Raw genomic sequence first — 8470 nt, 5'->3', positions numbered from 1 at the left:
TATTTACTGGCCCACAAAACAGAAATGAGGACTATTTCACTAAAAGTCTTCTCAGCCCTTTCAGGTTATGCTCTGTGGTGTACATACTTGTCTGTAGCACTGATGGCATTCATGTTAGGGTTGGGTTAGCGAGTTAGAGGTTTAGAGTTAGCATCCTGTATAAGACTACCAAACATGCCATATAAATACAACAGCTTGGCCTCACAAGAAGAAGAATTTTATGTTATGTTATCCCTATGTCCATATCCTCTTTCATTTTAATTACAAGAAAGGGTAGTACAAATTTAAAGCTTAAATCTTCAATAGCTTCTGAGATATTCATATTCAAACATTGAATTCATTTGGTCTGAAACTAGTTGGACAGATCATTTTCCAATATCTCTTGATGTGTTCCATATATGAAGCAAAAAAATTCACAGCAATCATGTGTGCAAACAATAAAATTTATGGGCAAATCAGAGATGGTTGAGCAGAAAATTGGCTGATTTGAGATCCACTGGTTATCACCTTCCCCTTAAGTATAAATGCCATAGATTTATGAAGAAAAGGTTCAAAAATTATGATGGCAAAAGCTAACACTGGTTTGCAGTATTTCAGTTTATCGGTATCTGCACAGATATTCACATCAGCATCAGCTGCGACTAACTAATGCTTATAGAAGGAACAGGATAAAAACATGTTTTCACTTCCATTTTCTCCTGCCTGTTTGGCTGGAGCATGCCCAAAAGAAGAAGATATAAAATTTTGTTGGCAATCTGGATCACTGTATTTCTTTTCTGAAGTGGGGTGGACCAGTTAAATAAACAAACAAACAAACAAACAAACACAACTTCATAATAATCTACCTTTCTTTTAATGTAAAAAAGTCAGTAAACATTGTTTTTCAGTGATCCATCCATTTATAACACAGAGATTTCAGCAGTAAGTCTTATTACATTATTGCATTATCTATAGGAGTAGCTCTACAAAAGCAAAAAGTCGTTACAATGAGAGTTTTGGGAATTCAACAAATAAGGTGTTTTACTTTTTAAGGTGGAAACAGTTTTATGCCAGTCATGCTTCCTATGAAATTAAGATTTGTTAGTGCCCTATGGGTCAGCAATTGGTGACAGCAGTGAGGAAGAAACCTTGCAGCAGGACCAGGCTCTGAGAGAGGCAAGTAAAACTCAAGAGAGGTTATACAGCTACAAAAAGTAAAGTCAAACTTTTATCACTGTATTTTTTTTAAATTATTATTATAATTTTAAAGTTCCTGGGGCCTTAAAACACATTTTTATATAATCTTCATCAGCTTCATCTCAACCTCATGATTAAAAAGTAAGTACAATCACAAAGGACGAAGTCTCCAACTTTTCTTAAAGAGTGTTCTTAATGCTCTATATCCTCAGTCCAGCATGCTCAGCTAATTAAAGTTGCACCCCCACCTCCTGGCCTGAATTCTGACGACACGATAAAATGATAAAGCTGTGACGGGAGGGACGTCATCAAGTGTTCTTCCAGAAACAATAAAAGTTCTGCCGCATTCCTGCTCGTCTAATGGAGTTGGGTAATAGTAGTAGCACCGGGTTCATGGTGACAAGCTAACTGATGGAGTTATGTAAGCCTGTGAAATATTAATCAAACTGTAGTTCTGCAGGCAGTAGCTCTAGTGCCAGATTTTCACATCTGGTTTGAAATAAGAGAAAAACTGAAAGTAAGTGCTTGGATCTTAATGTAATATTTATAGGCTCAAAAAACAGAAATAAGGACTAAAACTTGGTATCTTTGCACTAAAAGTCTTCTCAGCCCTTCCAGGTCATGCTCTGTGGTGTGGGTACATGGGTGAGTGGAAATGGGGCAGCAGGACTTGCGTAATAAATCTCATAGCTGAGGGGCGAGATGGGCTTCTTTTAGAAAGAGCCGCTTGCTTGGCACTTCAGGCAACGGAATACACAGTCGATATGGAGCCCGCTGAGAGATTACCCACTTACACAGTTCCTGCAGACTGCGTCATCTGTCCCGAGAGGCCCGTGATCCTGTAGTCCAGATACTGCCTACATCATTTGAGGAACAAACAAATTAAAGGAAAAAATGAAGGTTGGTGATGTTCTGCTGGCCATTTTGATATTTAAAATTCATTTTGCGGCCTTATTTTATGTATTTAAAAAAGCAAGTCAAACTAAAACTCATTTTAACTTGTTAAGAATAAGTCAATAAGTCAATAAGTCAAGAAATAAGATTTTCCCAGATTTTTTTGTGAGGGTTTGAATTTGCAACCGTAATGAGTTGAATTGCAACAGAATCAAAAGTGCTCACCCTTTGCGTAGTAGTACTCTGTCTTCACTGCGTCAACCTCAGCTAGCAACACTACTTAATGGAGTCTACTAATCATAAATGTCAACATATTTCTGGCTCCCATTGAAAATGTGTAGAAATAAAGTATTTTTTGTGGATTAAAACCTAATTGCACAATAAAATTATATTTTATAAATATAGCATGCTATATATCCAAAGACATTTATAAAGGAATTTTATATATATATATACATATAATTCACTTATAAATAGAATATATATTCATTTCAGTTCCATGTTCTTTTCAGCTTCTGGATTAACTCTTTGCAAGTGAATGAACTATTGGACTTGCTATTGGATTAGCTTCTACATTATTTAGCCATGTGGTCCAATGTAAGGAGATCCGTAATTGGTTAAGAGAGAAGAGAAACACCCCGGCAGCCACAGACTTGCACTGCTTAGGAGACCTTTTTAAAAACATGCTTGTGCTGCATAAGGATTCACTTTTTTAAGCTATATGAAGACTATCAAGGGATACTGTATATTTTTCATATAAACGTGGTATATGTCCCCAGTGCTCTGACTATGTACTGTACCTGTGGACTCGTGTATGTAGCCCATGTTAGCTTGTGAAAATATTACATCCCAGCAGTGCTAACTAGCTAACTAGCTACCGTGTCTTGCATGCTAATGGCAAACCTAAAGCAGGTCAAGCTGTTCGAACCAGCACCAAGTCCTGTTACCTGTTAGATTAATTCCCACCTCTTGCAGTCCCACTGTCAAAATATTCATAGGCAACATGCTGATTTCCTCTGTTTGAAGACACCTACTGTTTAGTTCTGCTGGAAACAATTAGCAAAATTTGTTTGACAAAACAATGCAATTACTTTGATTCTGTCAGTAAGTTAGAGTCACTTTGAGTAACAAAGGAACCTGTCCAATCTGCTTATAACTCTTACTATTAACGTTCAACCTGACTTATATTTTTTCCTTATTTGAAGACAAATAAATTAAAAAATATTATTTTAAATATCCTTTAAACAATTGGCAGAAATTGTTCCGCAAAATTATGACATCAATTCTATCCTGTCAGTATGTTAGAGAAACAAAGACTAACAAAAGAACCTGTCCCATCTCCTTGTAACCGATTAGTGCTGTGGCGCACTAGCTGTCATTAATTGATGAGGTGAGATTACACGTGTCTGGAGATCAGATCAGCTGCAGGTCACACTGACAGCCCTAGCTGGAAACAGTGACACACTCGTGGAGGTCTGCATTACATGGAGACAATCAGCTTATAAAGGCTCTGAGTATGAATGCAAAGGAGGAAGAGTGAGGCTCTCAGCAACACAAAGCACATGATGATCAGTTCTGTCACATAAAGGTAACGTCCTGAGCAAACCTGAGCAGTGGGATCAGTTCCTTTTGGCATTAATTTGATGACAGATTTGTCATAATTTGAAACTAGTAATCCATCCATTGTTTTCATCTTATTCAAAGTAGGGTTAATGTGTGGGTGGACTGGTAAGAGTATTCTATATTGGCCTCTGACTAACACTCTATCCCCTCCAGCTGGATCCGGAGGTCCTCCAATGAAGATGGAGAGATATAATCTCTCCATATAATGGGTTGGTTTTCCAGCATGACAATGGCCCCAAACATACCACAAATTCAATAAAGGAGTGACTAAAGAAGAAGCACATTAAGGTTGGGTTGGCCTAGCCCATCTCCAGACCTCTGTCCTATAGAAAAACTGTGAAGGGAGACGAGGCTTATAGTTGCCAAGTGGAAGCCAAGAAGCCTAAAGGATTCAGAGAGTTTCTGTAAAGAGGAATCATTCAAAATCCCTCCTGAGATGTGTGCAAACCGGGTGAGCAACTACAAGAAACATCTCATTGCTGTGCTGGCCAAAAAGGATTTCTCTACCAAGTACTGAATCACGTTTTGATATTCTGTCTCTCTCCATTAAAATTAAGCTGTCATAAGATGGATTGGTAAATTGAGAGCTCCACCATTTGGCTCACCCTTGCTTGATCACAACAGTATGGCACAACACGCACATTAATTCAATTCAATTCAATTTCAATTCAATTCAATTTTATTTATATAGCGCCAAATCACAACAAAAGTCGCCTCAAGGCGCTTCATAGATACAGAGAAAAACCCAACAATCATATGACCCCCTATGAGCAAGCACTTTGGCGACAGTGGGAAGGAAAAACTCCCTTTTAACAGGAAGAAACCTCCAGCAGAACCAGGCTCAGGGAGGGGCCATCTGCTGCGACCGGTTGGGGTGAGAGAAGGAAGACAGGATAAAAGACATGCTGTGGAAGAGAGACAGAGGTTAATAACAGATATGATTCAATGCAGAGAGGTCTATTAATACATAGTGAGCGAGAAAGGTGACTGGAAAGGAAAAACTCAATGCATCATGGGAATCCCCCGGCAGCCTAAGTCTATTGCAGCATAACTAAGGGAGGATTCAGGGTCACCTGGTCCAGCCCTAACTATATGCTTTAGCAAAAAGGAAAGTTTTAAGCCTAATCTTGAAAGTAGAGATAGTGTCTGTCTCCCGAATCCAAACTGGAAGCTGGTTCCACAGAAGAGGGGCCTGAAAACTGAAGGCTCTGCCTCCCATTCTACTTTTAAATACTCTAGGAACAACAAGTAGGCCTGCAGAGCGAGAGCGAAGTGCTCTAATAGGGTGATATGGTACTACAAGGTCATTAAGATAAGACATTACTGCTAACATCACAAAAATCAACCGTCAGATCCTCCTGAGATACTCTTCTTCGCTCACTTGGGGCATCCAATCCACTGGTTTCCTGAGTGGTGCCTTCTCTTTGGAAGTAATACATAACAACACCATTCATTTATGAGAAGTCATGTGTTTGTCATAAAATCTCAATTTTCAGGTTGTTTCCTATAGAAAAAGCAATTTGTTCATATTGATATTAGTTTAAATAATGCAGTGTTTAAAATGCAATAATTTCCCTTCATTTTGCCTTTATTCTCATGGTATGGTCATATTTAACCTAAAAAAAAATCTAAACAATATCCTGAGCATGAAGGAACCTTAATGACAGGAGTGTACTGCTTCACGTCAGCCAACATATAGCCTTGATTCAATGGCAATACAAGCCTTTAAGTGGATCTGTGTTAGCTAGATTTTTATTGTAATCTGCAACCATCATGTTTGGATTCGAGGGTTTTCACTTACTTTATATAAGCCGTCCCACCCTTGGTCAAACACCATCAAAAAGCTGTATATTTCATAACATGTTCTGGATGGCAGCTTCCAGCCCATGTGACTTTCTGAAAGAACATTCTGGAAACATCTTCTCAAAAACAAAAGCGGACAAATACAGCTTCCTGCGGACGCCTACACGCTCTGCTCCATTGTTGACGAGGACCTCGCCCACAACAATCACTGTCATCATGATTTCCACGGAAGATTTGGCAAAGATCGGAGTTCTTATCCAAACTCCAAGAAATGCTGTCCCAAGATCCCAAAAAACACAGACGACGCATTGAGACAAAAGAAAGAAAAAATAGAAAATGAGGAAAGTTACATATTTGAACCTGAACTTCATAGAGTCGTTGTGTTTGTTGTGATACCCTACACAAGTAAATCTTCCGCCCATAAAGATGGGACGCTGCCAATGAGGAACAATGGAAACTTTAATTAGATCAAAACTTTATTCAGGGATTATCCGTGCACGCTTGCATTCCTGTGTGTCCAAGAACACAATCGCGTTAAGACATTAGCTGTATTCTTGTCTGTTCGGTAGGTTGTGATAACAAGTTTAAAGGCACTAACCCTGACAGGTACATAAATTCACTGTTCTGATTTTTTTTGCCTCCAAACAACGTGCATATGGAAGTATAATCAGGATATTTTCTATAATCTGATCTGACTTGGTCATTGATCCTTGTGCAGGCTGCAATGTGAGATCATGAAATTACAAAGAATTTCAGTACAGTAACTCATGAGCAACTGACAGTAACATTTATAAACAGGTGGATTGTAGACATTCATTTCTGAACTCTCGTTTTGAAGCCTTGAGATTGGTGTTTTCACTGTCATCATCTTGGTTTAAAAGAAAAACCCACAAAAAACCAACAAACAAAAAAATCCTCTAATCAAACCAATGATAACGATCCATTTTGAAACATAGTATGACCAATATTTACAAACTAGACTAAATTTTTGTTCCATATGACATAACATGAGTGACATGAGCCCATAACCTCAGTAAAAAAGTGTTTACAGACGTCAGGTCAGAACGGAAACTTGTGTTTTTATTGCCATGAAAAAAATATATATAGCTGATCTACTCCATCTGTGAATGTGTAAGTTCAACTGTTAGCATGCAACCTCTTTGTTTCCCACTTAGCCACGTCCACATTGAACTACTGAGACACCTACAAAGGAACATGAGAAATTATTGTACAAAATCATGTTTTCTGATGCAGGCTGAGAAGCTGACTTTGATGGTTTCAGCTGTGTTTTGATTGGAAGATGGAAGTTGGATTACGATCTGGAAATTGATTTAAAGTTATTTCAAGTAACTTTGAACATTTTGGCTGATTACTAAAAAAAAAGCGTTTACGTACATCTTCTATATACAGTGCTTAATCCCTATGTTGTTGCTTGTAGTGTCTTTTAAAGGGTTATATTAGTTTGTCTTTTGTTTAGTGTATTTCTTCATTTTTTGCAAATTTAGTCAAAATGCAAAATGCTAATAGTCAAGTAAATGTTATGTGAATCATAAACACCCTGAGCTAGAAAACCACTTGTGATTGGTCCTGTTTTCATTCTGAAACTTCAACATCTGGCAGCAGGAGGAGTCTCCTGTAGCTGCAGTACTCACTCCCCACTGAGCTGCTGCTGAATATTTCATCCTCAAAGCAGAGATAGAGTGTCCCGAGCTCTTCACGAGATCTACCCCTTTATCTTTAGTGTGAGGAGTGAAACACCACATCAGCAGTGTCGGTCTGAAACAGCATCAGGACGACAGCTTGAAACATGAGACTTGCTTTGTTTTTCAGTCAGACTCTCATATGAAACTCTGTGATACTGCACCGGAGTTCATGAAGGTCAGTGGAGGGACATTTTGTCCTGCAAACTAAGAGGTTTAAAGGTCATCTGAGATTGAGCCCAGGCTCAGATTCCTTTTCGCTGCTGTGCGAATGTTTTCGTCAAATAAAAGACAGAAACGTGAAAATAGTTTTTTGTATTTTAATATAGTACTTTTTTTAGTTAGGTCATATAAGTCTCTCCTGTGTTTCTTAAATCTTCCAATAAGCTTCAATCTACCCCAAGCATGTCCTGTTTTCTTTCTATATTATGCAATGTAATATTTCTAAACACACGTTAAACAGTCCTAAAGTACCAGTCTGTCTGTCCACTGAATGAGGTTTCTTCATCCCCCAGGAACTGCCTGCATCTTGCCATATGAGGCCAGGCATTGTCGTCCACCAGGAGGAACCCAGGACCCAGTCTGACAATGACTGCAAGGTTTCATCCTGATAATGGCAGTCAGGGTGCCATTGCCTAGCCTGTAGAGATCTGTTAATCCCTCCATGGATATACATCCCCAGACCATCACTGACTCACCACCAAGCCTCTGGTTGTTCTTATCCTGTTCCTCCTTTTACAAAGAAGAAGATATCGGTCCTACTGATGGGTTAAGGACCTTCTAAGGTCCTTCTCCTCGAGTGCTGCCTATCTCCTGGAATCTTGAACAATCTTGAAATTTTAGTGGGAGACACAACAAATCTTGTGGCAATGGCACCCCGTCTGCTAATAAACTGGCATGATTATCACTTCAGGACTTAAGAGGTTAGCTGAACTGATGCTACACTCTGATTAAAACCTGTCCCTTTAATTTTTTGAGTAGTGTATCAAATTGAAATTGCATTTAAGACTAACACAACCACGTTCTAGTGTCTTCAACCTGGCTCACTAGAAATGCATGCCACAGTTCACAAGGGTGAAAAGAGTGAGTATAAAATAGGAGTCAGAATGAAGGCGGTTAAGCTAGTCAATGAACTTTTGCTTGCTAACTGTAACATTAGCATCAACTTATTAAGTTATCCTTTAAAAAATACAAAACTTACTGAAAAAAACTGTATGTTCTCAAAACTCTTTCTAATCTAATCAGGAATTTGAACATTTGACCAACTGATAAAA

Source organism: Aulonocara stuartgranti (assembly GCF_965226115.1).
Source record: "Aulonocara stuartgranti genome assembly, chromosome: 7".
Classification (NCBI taxonomy): domain Eukaryota; kingdom Metazoa; phylum Chordata; class Actinopteri; order Cichliformes; family Cichlidae; genus Aulonocara; species Aulonocara stuartgranti.
This window is presented reverse-complemented; position numbering follows the sequence as displayed.